General features: G+C 51.7%; 1 protein-coding gene and 1 long non-coding RNA gene across 5 annotated transcripts in view; one reads left to right on the top strand and one right to left on the bottom strand.

Moving 5' to 3' along the window:
- LOC122388152 (serine/threonine-protein kinase tousled-like 2) overlaps positions 1-3,529 on the bottom strand; it is a 51,502-nt gene extending 47,973 nt beyond the window's left edge. For 2 of the 4 annotated variants that reach the window (XM_043378983.1, XM_043378992.1), the window contains exons 1-2: positions 3,428-3,529; positions 206-334 (exon numbers count right to left, since the gene is read on the bottom strand). The gene's annotated coding sequence lies outside the window, so the exon portion shown is untranslated. The remainder of the gene's footprint in view (positions 1-205; positions 335-3,427) is intronic. The other 2 variants (XM_043378993.1, XM_043378984.1) reach the window with 2 other exon arrangements.
- A 1,394-nt stretch (positions 3,530-4,923) lies between these two features.
- On the top strand, positions 4,924-5,826 carry LOC122388171. Its single transcript, XR_006257747.1, has 2 exons — positions 4,924-5,210; positions 5,455-5,826. It is a non-coding gene; the product is annotated as an uncharacterized LOC122388171 (long non-coding RNA).
- The last annotated feature ends 13,105 nt before the right edge of the window (positions 5,827-18,931 follow it).

Raw genomic sequence — 18,931 nt, 5'->3', positions numbered from 1 at the left:
GGAACGAATTTCTTCAACGCCAAGAGGCCGCGGGGGTTGCAACCTAGATAGATAGTGGTTTCTGAACCTCGCCGCAAACTTGGCTATCTCAACTCAAACCCCATGTTAAAGGTGGGATAGTCCCTTTAAAACTGAAAAAAATTAGCATCAATGATCATGATGCAAGCATTCATATATTGTTCTACACCTCGATTGAGGAACTAACCTTTAAACCAACTCGATTTTCTCTTTAAGATTTTGCTGGCAGTGGTGCCCTTGTACAGTGCAAGCCACAAAGCCACCAATAAAAGCTACTGGTGTTGAATGTTGATACTATGCAGAAACCGCATACAACCTGCAAAATAAATAAAATTCAAGTAAAACATTCTTTAACCATTCACAACATCAATGAAATGATTAAATCAATGAAATACTTAGGCAGGCAGGGGAACATTTATACTGATTGACATATGAGAAATGACATAAGAGACATATGAGAAAGATGCAGATAAAAGAACCTTATACATTGTACAGTGGAATCCGCTTAATAATTCCTCGGATAATAAATCCAGCCGCTTATTGTTGCCACTTGAGCTGTTTCCGGATTTTCTCCATAGATCCCCATACCTAGTTAATAAATCCGCTTAATAAATCCACGCACGCTGCTTAATAAAACCACTTGGGAGTTTCGAAGTCTGCAGTGACGTCTCCCACTCGAAATGTGGCATCCAACCCGCTCCCAAACAACCGCTCTGGAGCGGCGGTCTGCAGGCTGAGTTAGAGGTCTAAAACACAAGCAAGGAGTTCAGGGCTTTCAAGAGCGCAATCACTATGCACTTCAAAGAAATGTTCCCGGCAAAGCAGGCACGCTCGGCTATTCCGTTGGCATGGCAGGCATGACGGGGAGCGATCGCGGATGGATTTGTTGACATAATTGGTGCTACAGCTGTGCAGTGTGCGCTGGTCACTTTCAGTGGCATTTTTACGGTCGCAGGTTTGAAGGATGTCCAGCCCTAAAAGGCACGCCTTTATAAATTACGCTGCATTACGAAAGTCAAATTATTGGAGGTCCGGAGTCCGGACCCGGCGACTCCACCCGCGGTGGCGGAGACCCTGGTCACTTTTATTTGGAATATGTAAGGCAATGCTGCTATCTCGGATTTCGCAATTTTGAAAATTTCGAAAATTATCAATACCAAAATTCCAAGTTTGTTTTATTCTTTTTCTCAAAAAGCTTTTGACTTTTCGAAAAAAAAAACGGAATATATGTCATAGAACACATGCTTATGACCTACTCTAGCATGTTTTGGCCAGATATCTTCAAAAATGGCAAAGTTATACGCATTATAGCAAAACTTTCACTATTATAAATTTTTAAAATCGATTTTCAATACGTATTTGACATTCTAAAACAAAATAAAGAGCACCATCGTGTACCTGAGCTCAAACTGCATCTGATACTGATAGACACTCCTTTTTTTGAAAATTTTCAACTTAGGCGACACTGACTTCGGAATCTATGGCCTAAATGGACCATAAAACATGCGTCACGTGACCGACGCATGATATAAGATTCCCGTGACCTGTGATGACCTGACCCTGACCTGAAAATCAGAGTACAAGTTTGGTACCCTCAGGGCTCAGGATATCTAAAGCATCTGTTCACGAGTGTGTAAACAAAAAATGAGCCTGATCTGACTTGTAAGACGACGGCCAGAGGGCAAAATGTGAACGAGCCAAACATCAATAATTTATATTTTGACCTGACCTGTCACTGTGACGTCATCGGTGACCTCGAGGTCAATGAAATTAGGTTTCGCACGACAAATTTTCCGGGACTATCAGACACCGTTTGAATTTTGACGATCAGCCCAGTAGTTTCGGAGTTAGGAGGGGGGCTATGAATAGCCCCCCCCCCCCAGTAGGGCGCGTTACACGCAAACCCCAGTGGGGCGCGGGTTAAATGTAGTGTGACCTATATCTTCACCATTATGTCATTTCAAAAAATGATAAAATATATCATTCAATGCCAATGGTCAATTTCCTCGTTCAACAGTCTAGATAATTTTATGGAGATTTAGTAGATACTTAAATAAGCATGCTGCAGTTTTTTTAGGTGTGATGCTGAAACAAGTTTCAGTGGGCAAACGTGGGCAAACCAAAAAATTGCCTTTTGTTCCCATAAATGGGAATACTCATTTTATAGTTCCACGTACTGATTTAGTCAGATAAGAAAATTTTACTAAATCCATAGACTTTGATGTTAAATGGACTATGTATATGTATATTTGAGAGGGGTTTAAGAAGAAACATAGCCAGATGCCAGTTTTTCCAACAGAAAAATAGCCACCTGCCATATTTTTTTGCCTAAAGACCGCTTTATATAGTATATACGGAGCATAAGTGCGATGGGCACGCCAGTGGATAGGGCTTTACCGCTTCGCTCGGTATGTGAAGAGGTCTTAAGGCAAAAATTCAGGCAGGCAGCTATTTTTCTGATGGTAAAACTGGCCTCAGATAAAGAAAAAGTTGAATGATATGGTCTTGTAGATTAAAGCGTCTATATCTGCATCTTTTGAAGTTTTTTTTAGCTCAGGTAAGCATTTATTTCAAAGCATGATTATAATTATTATTAGCCAGATGCCAACAGAACGATGCCCAGAACGATACTTGTGCCTGGAGCCTCGTCAGACTGTTGACATGCGATGCTTTCAATCAAGGCCATTCATAGGCCCCGTCGGCTGAAAAACTGATCTACTCGTAGTGTATGTAGGTATAGGTGTGTCAGTGTGTGTGTGTTTGTATGTACGTGCATATGCGTGTGTCCGTCAAGGATGTTGTAATAAATTGATGATAATGATGATGATTAGGTACCTATTATTATTATTATTATTATTATTTCAACATCAATGGATTTAAAATCTACCTACCTGAACATCTTCAACCATGGAAACTGCAAGAAACTTATTGCAAATAGATCTGCAGCTAAAATGGCTTCTTTTCTCCTGTCCGGAGTCACTGGTAGTGTATCGAAATAAGTCATCGATTATTAAATTTTTCATGTGCATATGCAACCACGCATGCATATACTGCTCGGTGGCACCGTCAAGCAGGGATGGTTTGGAAAAGGATTCGCAAGTTAGTATTGTTAGAATGAGGACAGTTAGTGTTAAAGGTTTGTGTAGGGTTTAGAATCTATATGCATAAGAGTGACAAAACTCATTAAAATGTTTTGACAAATGTTCATCATTCCACTAAATGATTTTCTGAAATCAAAACAGAAAAGAACTGAAAAGTGAAAAGTGAAAAGTTTCAGTTCTTTCCTTTCAGTGAAAAGAACTGAAATGATTTTCAGCTGTCGCAACAAATTTAGCAGCTAATTTGCCATTAGTAAACCCACAAGGGCTCTGACAATAAATGAAAAATTATTCAAGCATTTTCAACTTACCTTCGTCGGGATCCACACCGAAATAAATGTAGAAAGCGTGATAAAATTGATTTAATAATCAATTTTATCACGCAACAACAACGCAGAACACGCGCTATTTTGCGTTTGTATTCTCGTGGTGGCATTCTTGGCGCGCTCACAGAATGTCAAGGCCAGCCATATTTCAAAGCAACGCAGTAGGTTAAAAATGCATTTTTGATGACGTATAAATACAGGAAAGCATGAACTATTTTGCGTATTTTTTCAACCTATTGCAATCATCTAATGTAGTTCTGGTCATTTATTATGCACAGCTACACTCCAACAAAATCGCTCGTAAGTTCGCTGAAAAAACATCAAATTTGATTTAGAAGGCCTAATACCTTACATCATCAAACCATGCCTAGCATGTGCTATCCTTTTATTTTACGTGCTTAGGGGCTAGGATGACCTTGACCTCAAATGTGTGAGGCGAGGTCACGAGTGTTTACCTTGGTGTTTACGGCTATCAGTGACATCTCGCGGTGATAAATGCAATGCCCGTTTCAAATTTGAGACGCCGTTCCGTGCTTCTATCCTCAGGACACTGACATTGAAATCCTTCTCCTCCACGCCGCAACCCCCTCCAGGCTGGACAGGCAACTTTATCTCATGCGGGCTGCTCCCTTGGAGAGGCACCGCTGCTCCCGAGGGAGCGCACCCCGTAGCCGGGTGCAGAGAGTGCTTGGGGGCTGGTCGGCCTGTCCATTCGGACGGGCTCAGCCCCGGCGACTCTCTAGGATGTCTGCCCAGACCAATGTCTCCCCCTAATTCCTATCCTTCCGGCTCTGAAATGGTCTTGTCAGACCGAAAGGGCCTAACCCAACAAAACAAACAACCAATTTTGAGAACATATTGCGGATGGGCCATGCCGGCCATGCCAGGGGGCTTATAACGGCTCGTGTTTGCAAGAGGCGCAGTTTCATTTCATTTCCTCTCTTGATTTCCTCTTCATTTCCTGATTTCCTCTCATTGACTGTAGACTTTTAATGAAGATGTTGCGAGTGCAGAGTAACGAGTTTGACCTACCTATAGGTCACGGATGTAAAATAAAAACACAAGTTTGATTGATGCAGCCTATCACTGATATCGATTGCTGGGAGAGGTAATCCCAAGGTAATATCCAAAGGTCTGTGAAGCGTTGTTAACAGGGGCGTAATCACTCCTCAAAAAATGGGCTGGAAATAACTCCCTCCGGGGGCGGCATCAAATGCCAAGGGAAGGGCGGCACTTGTGTTTCGGGAGCCAGAGGTGAGTACCTGAGGGCATTTACTGTGTCGCTGTTGTGTGTCAAATTCTTACGCTTTGTGAAATACGAACAATAATCAGCAGTCAACTGACTACACGTACAAGGGGCAGACGCAAAGAACACGCCACAGCTCTGGTGTTCGAGATACTGGTACTTTATGCGGTAGATATGCATGCGTAAGGCATATTTACGTCTGGACAACGAGTTGCGGGGAAAAGTGCTGATTTTGTCGCAGTTTTAGGAGTCGGTGATTAGGCTGGTTTTTTGGGTTACTTTTTCGCTCCGATTCCTGTATTTCATAGTGTTTGGCTTTTGAATATTTTAGTTCTTTCAGAGAAATATTACTTGCCTTACAGATTTTGTAAAAATGTTTCAATTTTTATAAGCCGAACGTTAGAGTCCTAAAACAATACATCAGTACTACTATTATTGTAAACAAACAAACGGAGCACCACTTGGCTCTGTTCCAAGGCCTTTTTCGAGTTCATCTGGAGGTTTTCGTACTCGTGTACTCGTGTACGTTTTGTTGGATGTCTTAAATCTCTTGTGATTGACTTATAGCATATTAAAGAAGCATGTTGACTGAAAACAATCCCAAGTATCCAGGAGGAGGCTAAGAGAGGTCCTGATCGTCCTGAGCAAGATCAAGTTGAAGTTATGAAATGTTGGTTGATAAACGCAGGTTGATCTGGCTCACTTATCAGCAATAAAAGTAAAATTAAAAGAGCTTATTGGCTAAAAACAAGCCATATTATTGCAGGAGATCAATACTGAAGAGTACGCCGAGCAGTATCAAGCCAGAAAATGTTTGCTGATGATGATTGCATATTGTCTATTGATGTATTGGGATGAATAATTAATTATAACTTATAACAGCAAGATTATAACTATGAAGCGCTGACTATGAAGTGAAAAAATCTAGAATGAGCGAACTCAGGCAGCTTTACTTTGCTATGCAGATGGTAATGTGCATTACTCAAGTGTCTGGCAAATGAAACTTTGCATTTCTTGAAAAAGGATTTCAGTAAAATTGTGAATGTGACAAGCCATGCAACGATATGATCATATAATACGTGTTAATAGTCATTCGTGACAATGATCTTTGGTCCAATATACAATAGCAAAGCTCTCAGCGCTTCTTTCTGTGGATGGCCAGAAGTGTGACTCAGGATTTAGAAGTATTAGTCTTCTTCACAGGGATGTTATAAAATGTACTGGAGGGTTATCTTCCAGCAAGGAACTTTATTTTGAGTTGGTATGAGATGTAGGCACAAGAACTTAGGTGCTTAGTGCCTATAGTTAGTAGTTGTGTAGGTTTAGTTTGGTCAGGTTAGATTAGGTTATGCTAGTTTTTAGTTAATTTGCCAGGTGTCCATAAAAAATGTGACCAGGGCGGTGTTTCACGGGATGCTGCTACCACGCTGCTATCCAATTGCACGAACTGACGTCACACTTGTGGTAGTGTTGGAGCAATGGGCCTGTTGATGTTTCCATGGAAACCCAATTTGACACGTGTATAAGCAGCGTGCTGCTATCACTGGTGAAACAGGGCCCTGACTAACCTAACCTAACCTCAATCATCACACATATTTGCAATCTACTCATAGCAGAAGCACCCAGTTATATGATAGATACTCACCATGACTCAATCTTACCTGCTAACAACTTAAAAACAGCTCGCGTCAAGCCGTTGCCAAGTTAGCTCACCTTTGCCAAGCCGCATCCATGGAAACAGCCAAATGAGGAACTGGCTCATTGGGTGGCTGGTGTCAGTCTGTGCATTGAAAGTGTTTCTTCTCTGAAGCTGCTCTGCACTGCTGTATTGCCATGTTAGATGCTCAGAAAATGTGGGAAATGATAATTGAGATACTTTAGTGCTTTGTTCATGCTCCAGACATCAACAAGTACAAATTCTGCAGGGTACACCTATGAGCTAGGTGAGTATTTTATGTGAATGTGATGTTTGACTGTAGTAAATACACAAACAAACACAGGGTCACAGTTATATTCAATCTCCACATAAACACAACAAAAACGCCCAAAGCCTCACTCCGCGAGCACACCACAAATAACGCAAGCCTTTGCAGGCACCAAAATGCTTTGATTTACAGGATAGGTATACTTTTTATATCCTTTATCCTCTGGGATCTTGCTGCCAAGTTGAAGTAAGATGACTGAACTTCAGTATTTATCAACCTTTTCTTCTTATAGCCACTGCTATACGAGAATGACTAAATGCTTGGTTTGATTGATTAACTGCCTTGAAAATTTAATGATCGATCTTCAATTCTCAATGAAGGCACAAATAAAATAGTTTCCTCTCCTCTTGGAATACACAAAACAAAATATTTAATAACTTCTTAGTGGATGGACGAGAGCCTGATGCATGTTCGCTTCATATTTTGTAACAAAAGCGCAAAAACTGCAATATAACAGCACTATATGTTTCTGGACAAAATGCAGCGGCAGTAAAACCTTCCCTGATGGCATTCATTCTTAGCCAAATGTAATGACAAAAATATTTTGTAGTAACTATTAAATTCCGGCTAAAAACAGTGCACGGTTTGAAAAAGAATCATTCCAATGACGGTCCATTCTTGCGGTCCAGAAATCGCCACTATTTCCGGCCTCTCCAACGCAACTCGTTGTCCAGACGTAAATATGCATGCGTAAGATGGGTGGTCACTGGTCAGCCCGCTGCTGGCAGTTTGACTTTGCTACTACGCACCGGATTGATAAATGATAGGCACACTCTTCAAGTTCACTTCATTCAGGTGAGTTCAATTGCAATGGGATCTGACCATGGGCGTCGAAAGCGGGGGGGGGGGGGCCTCAGCGGTCTCTAAGGGCCCTTACCGGCCTCAGGGCCCTTACCGGCCAGAGCGTCCTAACCAGCCTGAGGGGCCTTACCGGTCCATTAGGGGCCAGCTCTAGGGGCCCCAGGCCACACCCGTCTGTGACGGTCCCACACCAATTTCTTTGAGGGCCCCGTAATGGCGACTGATAGCCCTCACCGGCGCCTCTGAGGGCCTAAACAGGTCCCGAAGGTCCCCCACACGGGCACGAGGGGCCCTGTGGCGCCAATTGGCCGTTGAGGGTTTACTGACCATATTTCTGTCATATTTCGACTCAGAAGTGCCCCACAGGGCTCGTAAGGACATCCCATGGGCCCCTGAGTAGCCACACTAAGTTCTCCATAAAGGCCCTACGCCACCTTCTGAGTGTCCCTTGCTGGCTTCTGAGGGCCCTTACCGGCCTATTACGGGCCACCTCTAGTGGCCTCGAACCCGCCTGTGATAGCCCCACACAAATTTCTGAGGGCCCATAACGGCGACGCTGAGGGCCCTCACCGGCGCCTATGAGGTCCCAAACCGGCGTATCTGAGGGTCCCCCCCCCAACTCTGACGGCCTACACCAGTGTCTCTAAAGGCCCTGTATCGGCGGTTCTGAGGGCCCCACACCAGTGGCTCTGACGGCCTCACACTGGTGACTCGGAGGGTACCAGCAGCATCTGAGAAAACCATGCCGGTGTTTAAGGACCCCACAGGGCTCCTCAAGGCACCACCGACTTCTGAAATCCCCTTGTCGGCTTATGAAGGGTCCACAACAGCAGCTCGCGCCTCTGATGGCCCTGTGTCTCTGAGGGACTCCACATTGGCGCCTGTGAAGGGCTTCACCGGCGACTGTGCAGGTCCTACACCGGCGCTTCTGAGTGCCCCCACACTGCCACCTCTGAGGGCCTCATACCAGTGCTTCTGAGGGCCCCACGCTGGCACTCCTGAGGGCCCCACACCGTGCCTCTTTAGGACCTTTATCAGCGGCTCTGAGGACCCAACATCGGCGCCTCTGAGGGCCCCACACCAGCGCATCTGACGGCCACCCACCGGTGACTTTTGAGTGCCCTACATCGGCGACTCTGAGGGCCCCACCGGCGTCTGAAAGTATTGTGCCGGTCTCTAAGGACCCCACAGAGCTTCTGAAGGTATCGCCGGCCTATGGGAGCCCTTTGCTGGCCTGAGGGCCTTTGCTGGTCTCTGAGAGCCCCCTGCCGGCTTGTAAGGGGTTCAGACCAGCAGCTCTAGCCTCTATCCCTATGGGCCCCACATTCGTCTGTGACGGCCCCACACCAGTGTCTCTGAGGGCCCACAACGGCGCCTGTGAGGAACCTCACTGGCGTCTCTCAGGGCCTCACACTAGCACTTCTGAGGGTCCACACCGGCACCTCTTTGGCCTCAGTCAGCGTATTCATAATACCTCTGAGGACCCCACAATAATGCTTCCGAACCGGTCCTACCGAAAGCACCACTTAACCCTCGCCCGTATAGGGGGGGGGGGGGTCGAACGGACCCCCCCCCATGGTTTTTCGCGAATACATCGCGTAAAAAGCGGCCGATCGCGACAACACATTGAGTACCCTCGTGTTTATTAGTTTTACACCTACCCTAGAAATTGCATGACCCTGACTCAAATGACCTTTGACCTGTGACCTACTTTTCGAGACCATGTTCGGCCGGAATCGCGATTCGGCTGATGTCGGCTCGCATTAGCTGCGCGTTTGCAGTCTTTTCGTGGTTTCAAGCTTTCAAACATGGGATATGATGTTGCTCCCATGCATTAGGGTGGGTGTCAAGGTCACCGGAAGGTCAGGTCAGGTCATTGACCTTTGATGACCTCGGTTCACTTTTTCGAGTTTTACATGTTTCTAGGCTAGTTTTTTTTTTAGCTGAACTCGAATTTAGCAACCATATGAACATTTACCAAGTAGTTTTGGTGCCTTCGTAATATGTTACGAAGCTGTCAGAGGCGGTTGCCACCTACTACGAATACCCGGCAAAACCCTTACTGGTTGACCTGACCTGACCTGACTCGACCTGGCCTAAATGCATTAAGACAAAAACTAGCATGATATTCGTAATCAGCACCCTAAAACCCCCATAGTAACCACGTTTTACGACGTTCTAACTGGTCCCGATTTTCCCGACTTTTGGGTCATTGACCTGACCTGGAAGGTCAACCGATAATCTAGGACCTTAAAATTGGGTATCATCGGCTTCCTCTCGTCACGGGCAACACGCTCGTTTTTTCCGCGAAGCTCTAGGTCGATCAGGGGCGAAACGGCAAGGGGGGCCAACGGACCCCCCCCCCCCTTATACGTTCGTGGCTGGAAAAAACACCAATACGGGCGAGGGTCAAGTCCTTTATCACCTCGCTAAGCTTCAATCCCATACCGGCCTTCGGAAGGCACCACGCCAGTGCACTCACTGCCCCACACGGGCAACTGTAAAGGCTTCACACTGACCTCTCTTGAGTCTCACACCGGTGCCTTCCTCTGAGGGTCCCATACCGGCTCATTGCCCACGGCCCGGCCACTCACCGGTGATGCTGAGAGTCCTCACCGGTGACTCTGAGGGTCCTACACTGAAGACTCTGGAAGCTCCCACCAGCTTCTAAGAGCACCACGCGACGCCGGCCTCTGAGGGTATCACGCCAAAACCTCAACGGATCACACACCCGCCTGTGAGAGCACCACGCTGACGCCTCTGAGAACCTCAAAGGGCTTGACCAGTGCATCTCTGAGGGCGTAACACTGGCATTTTAAGGCACCACACTGGTCTTTGGGTGCCCAACGCACAGGCCTTCTGAAAGCAGTACGCAACTTTTAAGCAGCCACGCTTAACTCTCAGAGCCCCACACCGGCCTCTGATGGCCCCTAAGCTTTCGAGCCTGCCTAAAGAGGACCCATTCCAGGCGTGAGCCTGCAGGACGGGATCCAGCTAAAGACCTCACCCACTCAAGGGCCCCACAGTAGACCGAGGACTCTTTCAAGTGCTCAGCTTTACTCTTGAGTCTTGCTGCGCGCTCAGGGCACTACTCGTTGGCTCGGAATGTTTACATCAAGCAATCACACAGGGCCTTTTCGCGGCTTCGATGGTTGTTTGCGATCAGAGCGTCTCACCTGACGCTCTCATGGGCTGAATTCGCATAAGCGAATCCCTTAGACTTATCGAGCCCAAAATGTAACACTTTGTGTTGGACAGCATACAGAGCCCGCCAAAACGTGCGCACGTCCTTCGTTTGCGCACGTTAAGAGTAGCAACCAAACTGTGATACTTAGGCATGGAATTATGAATCCCCCGGTCCGCACGATGTTCACCTATCGGAGACGTTTCAGCACAATTCGCCAAGTCAATGCGTAGTTATTATATGTAAACAGCAGCAATTTAAGCACCCCTGACTGAGCTATCGCAAATATTCGCCAGGGTTAGGGGCGAAAAACGCCCCCCGGGCCAGCGAGGGCTAGCATTCCGGGGAGAGGTGGCACAGCACCTGACGAGAGCAGCACAGACGTCGATGGAGCGTTATAGGGAAGGGCGAATCATTAAACCTTTTGACGCATTCTGGGAAGGGGAGGCGCGTAAGGGCAGAAAGGCGTCTGGGGAGGGGCGGCACGTAGCGGCGGCAAGGTGCCTTGGGAGGGTGGCGCCGACTGCGATAGAGCATTGTGGGGAGTGGCGGCTTGTTGAGGGCGGCGGGGTGTTGTGGCGAGGGGCGGCACATAGTGGGCGCCAAGATACTCTGGGGAGGGCGGCAAGGCGTTTATGGAGGGCGGCACAGACGGTGGTAAAGCGTTGTGGGGAGGGGCGGCACATTTGGGGCGGCGGGGTTTGTGGTGAGGGGCGCCACATAGAGGGCGCCAAGGCACTTCGGGGGGGGGGGGGATGGGCGCACATATGGCGATAGAGCATAGGGCGGCTTATTGAGGGCGGCGGGAAGTTGTGGCGAGGGCAGCACATAGAGAGCGCCGAGGCACTCTGGGGAGGGCGACACAGACGGCGATAGAGCTATATGCGGAGGGGCGACACATTGAGTACGGCGGGGTTCTGTGAGGGGCGGCACATGAGAGCTCCGAGGAACTTGAGGGGAAGTCGGTGCGGAGGGGCGGAAGGACATCTGGGAGGGGCGGCATGTAGAGGGCACCTAGTTATTTTAGTGAGGAGCGGCACGTTGAGGTCAGGCGTATAGTGGACCGAGCAGTGCCGTTTCTTTTTTCTTGGTTTTGAAGTCCGCGAGTCCCGCAATTGTAGCTTTCCTCTACCGGGGGCGGCATTTCAGCATCCCAAAAATGGGCTGGAATTTCCAGCGTTCCAGCGCGGTGGTTACGCCCATGCGTTGTTATTTCGTTCTTGAGGTAACTTTTGACCTGATGACCTGACATTGAATGACCTGAATTTCAATAGGTATGAAATTTTGGTAGTCTACACGTAAAAGATATATGGTAATAATTAATAATTATACCAAAAACGCGACGGTATCCAACGATATAGGTATATCGACGATAGGTATTTGCTTCCCTCTGAAGCATAAACACCAAAGTTTCAGGCTGTCCGGGACCCGTACGACATTTAACATTTGTACCTATAGGCCTACATGAATGCCGCACACTACGTCATCAGCATCGTGTCTCATAGAGAGCTCGGCAGCCTGTGGCAACGGTAACGCCTCCCGGTGGACGCATTCCCACGACTGTGACCGAAACACAGCGCACGAATACCACCATTCTATTGTAGCCGAGACATATTGCATCCTGCACAAAACAGACCACATCGGAACGCATCACGCCCCTGTGAATGAAACACTTGGCGATTGATTGGCATGGATTGTCTCTTTGCCAGTTCTGGGAGGCCTGGCCCGTGGTGTCTCTGATGACGCCCCGCCCACACCCCTGTGGGCTGTGACGCCCACACACACCCCTGTGACGCCCACACACACCCCAGTGACGCCCCCCGTCCGCACACCCCCGGCCGCTCGGCTCAGTCGCTGTCCGGACGCCGTCGGGCGCGGAGGTGCCACCATGGAGCTCCCGGCTGGCCTGCAGTTCGTGGGCCAGCCGTGGACGGTCTCCTTCAACGCCTCCCTGGAGCCGGACGTGGTGGTCACCACGATGCACAACCCGCCGTTCGTGCTGATCCAGCGGCTAGCCAACGGGACGTTCCTCTACGACGGCTATCTGGTGCAGCTGTGGGAGCTGATAGCTGCCGAGCTCGGTCTGAGATATCGCATCGAGCCGCTGCTGTCTGGAGGGTTCGGCTCGGTTGGTGAGAACGGCACCTGGTCCGGCATGGTCGGGGAGCTCGCCTACGGGCGCGCCGATGTGGCGGTGACGGCTATCTACCTACGTCAGGACCGTGCCTCTGTGATCGACTACCTGGACTCGGTGGCCGTCGCCAGATCGTACAGCACGTTCTACGTGCGGGCGGGAAAGGACGAGGGTCTGCCGCCGGTGACGGCCGAGCTGTTCGGCTCGCTCCTGCAGCCGCTACATGGCAGCGTGTGGTGGGCAGTGCTCGTCTCGCTCCTGGTGCTGGCACTTGTACTCCGCATCGCTCTCTTCTTTGGTCTCTCTGACCGCGTTCAAAGAACGACGAACATCTCCTCGAGGAGCGCTGGCCGTAAGAGAGTCTAGCGGAGAGCTGACCCAAGGACCAGTGGTTGACATGGGTCTCGGCTCGTGCCTTCTCTTCTCCTTCACATCATTCGTCGGCCAGGGCTGGCCCGACCTGCCGCTGGGCACCCCAGCGCGGCTGGTAGCCGCCTCGTGCTGGGCACTGCGCACCATCATCTACACCAGCTACACGGCCAACCTGATCTCCCACATGGTGGTGCACTCGGTGGCGCTGCCGATCAGGAGTCTCAAGGAGTTCGCCGAGCAGCCCGGCTGGAGACTCGCCATCCAGCCCGGTCATGCCATCCTCAACGACTGGAGACGCAGCCGAGACCCGTACGAGCGGGAGCTCTACCGGCGCTCCGTCACCCGGCAGGGCTTCATCGAGATCAACTTCAAGGGGGACAGTGTCTTCGAGCTCGTTCAGCCCAAGGTGATGACGTTTGTCAACTTTGACAAGGTGGTGTTTGCGCTGGGCCCGGAGGTGTGTCATCTGGTACCGATACCCGGTCTGACCGTCAAATCTAAAGACCTCTTCATGGGTATCTCCAAGCGCCGCCCTGCGCTTCGCCGCGCTATCAACGACATCTTGCTGAAGATGAAGGAGACTGGGATGCTGGCAGAGCTCAAAGCCCGCTGGATCAAGTCCAAGGATGAGATGTGCGTGATGAAGTCAGAGTACCAGCAGATGTCTCTGGGAGATATGTTCGTCGTGCTGATCATCCTGCCGGTGGCGATGGTGGCGTGTGCGGGGATCTGCCTCATCGAGTGGGGCTGGTTCAGGTTCTCCCAGTCAGGGATGTACTCGAAGATTATCGGGAAGATGTCCGATTCCTTACTCGCGGTGGCGTTCCTGAAGTCCAGGCGCACGGAGATTCGTGGTAAATGAGACGAGTTGTTGATTTTCTGAGGAGGACGAGTGGTGTGGGCACATATTTTATCCTACGGTGAACATATTTTCGCTCAGTGATTCTAGGTTATTACTAGGTCACCAATGCTTGCATAAGTAATCCTTAGTTTTGAAGTGATAAAGCATGAAATACACAAGCTTCCTTCACTATAGTTGTAAGGTTTGACCATGGATAACACATCCATGGATGAGATAACATGGGTTATTATCTCATCCATGGTTTGACGGTAACTGTAAACCACAAATAGTGGAGCGGAGGGGAGGGGGACACGACTGTACAACAACTAATCCAACAACAGATAATGTGTGCGAGGACGCGTCAGACGAGCTCAATCAATACAGCTCCTCGCACTCCTCAGTGCTTCCAGTCTGCCATCCACACCTTCAGTCGTCAAGTCACGAATTAATTCTATAGCGGGAACATACATGATGTTTCTCAAAGTTCTATGCTAACGTTAGTTCGTCGATAAATTTTGCCTTTGGTCACCAGCTTCGCGTTCGGGAGTGTCCTGTCCTAACTCGTTCGCTTGATTCAAAAGGCAGGGAAGGGTGAAGTGTCATTTAATGGCTTGGCTTCAAAGAGGGTACGCGACCTGCCCGTTCACTTTAGCTAATAAGTCTTTTCCCGCAAACCGTTTGGCTTTGTTCACATATGCCTGGCTGGTCTAAGCTTGATGAAATAATGCACAGTACTCATACATGGCGTATAGTTGTTGCTGACTTACGATAGTTCAACTACAGTTGGGCGATGTCTGGGAAAGGAACTTGGTGAGATTGAATCCATTTCGGGTACAATTCCATGACGCAAAGGTTGGGGCGCAGCCGCTGGAGGGAGAGGGGAGAGCACATCATCGACTGCCTTTTAAAGTTCATCGCTTGTAGCCTAAGAGGCGAGCGAAAGAGTGTTTACCGATCTTACACTCGATGACATGAAAAGTAGGGCCCTCAGAGGGACACGGGTTAATTATATGCGATGATGGTAAGGTCAACAGCGTCGCCACAATTGCCTTTCGTGTCCGACTCGTCAATGCCATGTTACTGCCAGCCACGTGCCAATTCATACGTGACAAATGACAATTCACCATCAGCGCACAATGGGTCGCCTATTGTCAGTTCCACCTCTGTCCATTCCCAGTGCTGATACATTCCCAGGGCAGACACATTCCGAGCCACTGAAGAAGGGCCTGTTAGGCTGTTAGAGGTGACGGCCGGTAAGTACAGCTGACCAGCAGGCGGCGACGGGAGGAGGCGTCAAACGGACGCGATCAATACGGCTACTCACTCCGCTCCCAGAGTGCCGTCTCTGGGGGTAGCAGACGGCTTGACTTTGGGAATACACACTGGCATTGGGAACAGTCTGATGTTGGGAACACAGTCTGATGTTGGGAACACACAGTCTGCTGTTGGGAACACAGTCTGACGTCAGTAACGCACGCATGATGTCCGTAACGTCTCGTCATACAGCGCAGCTAACCGGAGATCGATGGGGCGGTTTCTATGAGCTGTCATGGAGCTATGCATATGAGCGCACGCACTTAGATCTACAATAGGGGCTTTTATATGGGATGTGTATAGACGATACACATAAAATAATAGCTGCCCTGGTGGTCGATATCAGGAACCGCGGCGCCTCACTAGTCAAAACTGGCTCCCGGCCGGATAACAAATACGGTCAGTAAATCGGGCCTTTAGTGCCCTGATAGCACACAATACAGCCCAGCGTTTTATCCTTCTTTAGAGAGGCTTATAGACACAGAAGCAAAATGGAGACATGTCTGAATGTATTGAACAACAGATAGCAGTTCAGTTTTATCGGATACAACGTACTACGCAATGTTACTGGCAGATGACGTCAAAAATGTAATCTCTCTTACCCATCCGAGCGGTAAAATTATCAATTATTAGCATGTAAAACAGTATTTTATTGTGTCTTAATGCGAATGGCGCCTTCCACAATCCATTAAAAAATAGCCCAACGGTAAATAGTTTTTACCATAACTTTCAACCAGTCAACCAAGGAAGCAGTGTTTTGAATCTTCAGTAGACAGTGGTCCATAGAACACTAGTAAATATTGCAACGTCAACGTATCCCGGTTGAGGCGTCCATATCTGCTAACGTCGGACGTTGTTGTCGCTTCTCGTGGTTGTTTAGTTGTCGTTTATCGGTTCGAAGTGAAAGAGCTTATGAATATCAACGCGATTTATTTTAGACCGGTGCGAATGGGCCGAGAGAGAGATCGAAACGTAAAAAAGTATGGCGAGCGCCAGCCCACGTCCCGTGCGCCAGTCACGCCGCTTGGCGCGCACGGTCAGCTGGCGCCGGCAGGGGCGCTCACAGGCACCTGGCACCGTGGGGTCGCAGAGGCGGTCCAAGTAGGGGCCTCGGGGGGGCCTATATACAAACACAACATCTCCCCTCGAGACAACAGTCGTGAAACCGCCAAAAACACAACACTGCACGACGTTGTCTCACTCCTCATACGAGGTCGCACCCCAACGAACGAACAGACGATCGGGGCTGGCACACACGACTGCTGCGACCCATGGCGGCGGGCGCTTGTTCCGGCGTCCGCAGCGGGCGCGCCCGTTGTCGCCCGAGAGGTCACCGGTAGGCGGCGCTCCGGTGTCGGGTGGCGGCCACGGATCACAGCCAGCGGCGTCTCCGGCCATCCCCTGAACCGGGCCCACGAGCGGCGCCAGACCCGCGTCATCCTCAGCACAGTCGGTCTGTCCCATGTCCGCCTGCGGCGGCGACACGGCGTCACTGACGACCTCTTCTCTGTCCCTGCTTTGCGTCGGCGGGCTTCCCACCAGCGGCGGCGAGGCTCCGTAGGCGTCATCAGTCTCACCGGGTACGGTGGGCTGTGTCACGGAACAGTCGGTTTGGCCCGTGTCCGTCGGCGGCGGTGACACGGCGGGGCCGGCAGCTGCACCTGGGCCCGTGCTCAGCGTTTGTAGGCCTCCCGCCGGCGGCGGCGAGGCCCCGTGGGTGTCGGCTGGCCCGCTAGACTGCCCTGCGGTGGACTCAATCTGGCCGGTGTCCGCCGGCGGCGACGACACGGCGGGGCCGGCCGCTGCACCTTGGCCCGTGCTCGGCGTTGGGATGCCCCCCACCGGCGGCGGCGAGGCTCCGTAGGCTTCAGCGGCTCCGGCCGGGCCTGCGGGCTGCACCGCAGTGGCCCCGGGCTGGCCCGTGTCCGCCGGCGGCGGCAACACGGCGTCACCAGCGGTTTTGTTTCCGTCGCCGGTCCGCGTTTGTAGACCTCCCGCCGGCGGCGGCGAGGCTCTGTACGCTCTAGTAGCTCCGTCCGGCTCCGTAGACAGCGCCGCGTTACGCCCGACTCGGCCCGTGTCCGCCGGCGGCTGTGACACGGCGTTGTCGGCGGTTCCGTGTCCGTAGCTGGTCCGCGTTGGAAGGCTTCCCGTCGGCGACGGCGAAGCTCCGTGGGCGCCAGCCGGCTCTGTAGACTGCGCCGCGGTACACCCAGCTCGGTCCGTGTCCGCCTGCGGCGGTGACACGGCGTTATCAGGGACTGCCTCTCGGTCCGTGGTCTGCGCCGGCCAGCCTCCCGCCGGCGGCGGGCAGGCTCCGCGCGCGCCAGCCGGCTCGGTGGGCTGCGCCGCGGTACGGCCGGCTCCTCGGCCCGTGTCTGCCGGCGGCAACGACACGGCGGCGCCGGTGGCTGCCGATGGGCCTCCCGCCGGCGGCGGCGAGGCTCGGTACACTCGGTCCGTGCTCCAAGTTGGGATGCCTCCGGCCGGCGGCGGTGAGGCTCCGTAGGATGCGGTAGCTCCGACCGGCTCAGTCGGCTGCGCTGCAGGACTGCCGGTGCGGCCCGTGTCCGCCTGCGGCGATGACACGGCGTTGTCAGGGGCTGCCTCGCCGTCCATGGTCTGCGCTGGCCAGCCTCCCGCCGGCGGCGGGCAGGCTCCGTGGACCTCAGCAGCGTCACTCAGCTCGGCGGGGTGAAGTGCAGTTTGCCCGGCTTGGCCCGTGTCCGCCGGCGGCGGCAACACGGCGGTGCCGGTGGCTACCGTTACTGGCGCCACCACCGGTGAGTCGCGTACTTTCGTCGCTGCAGATGTCGCCACGGGACGATCAGCCGTCGGGCGGGTGCCGCTACTGCTGAGGTGTCCGTTCTTCACTCGCTGTGCGTCCCGCTCGTGCTGCTCTCGCTGGCCACTGCGAGCTGGTGAACCACGGGCAGGGTCTCCAGGCACTGCAGCACCGTCAGCAGCGGTGACGCGGCTCCCGGCGACCGCCGTGGAGCTCCTCTGGTGGCACACAATCTCAAAATGCCCCGGTTCGCCACACGCACGACAGATGGCGCCAGCGGCGCGACACGTGTCTCCGCCGGCGTGCTGGCGACGGCCACAGGTAGGGCAACGCTCAAGAAACTGATGATCTGTGGCGGTAGCGGAATGGGCGACACTCGGCCGCCTGCGCCTCTTGTAGGCCGGCAGGCGCGCCGCGGAATGTCCCTCGTTGCCGCGGAGGTCTGGGCACGTGACACGGGCACCATCGCTCGCCCGACAAACGTTCACGGCGTATTTGAGCGTCAGCTCAAAGTCCTCCAGCCTGCGGCTCACCGCTCCTAAATCACTGTCGTGAACACTGCACTCGGCACGGCCGTTGCACGTCGATGCCGACTTCGGTTGCGCGGGCGGGGTCGCCGACACCGGCAGGCAGACAGTCCGGCGGGCAGCGGCAGCTGGTCCAACGGATCCATCAGCGCCTCGCTCAGCCCCCGACTCTGACACTCCGGTCGTCGCGTCCGTCCCCGCGGAGGGCTCCCTGGTTAGCAGCCTCTCCAAGCGCTCCAGGCGCTTGTCGGCGTCGGCGGCTCTCTTCACTTGCCTCTCCAGCAGTGCCGTCAGTTCTTG

This window comes from Amphibalanus amphitrite, unplaced genomic scaffold (genome assembly GCF_019059575.1).
Source record: "Amphibalanus amphitrite isolate SeventyFive unplaced genomic scaffold, NRLGWU_Aamphi_draft 000311F_arrow, whole genome shotgun sequence".
NCBI lineage: Eukaryota > Metazoa > Arthropoda > Thecostraca > Balanomorpha > Balanidae > Amphibalanus > Amphibalanus amphitrite.
Note: the sequence above shows the minus strand (reverse complement) of the source record. Positions and strands in the feature narration are given on the sequence as shown.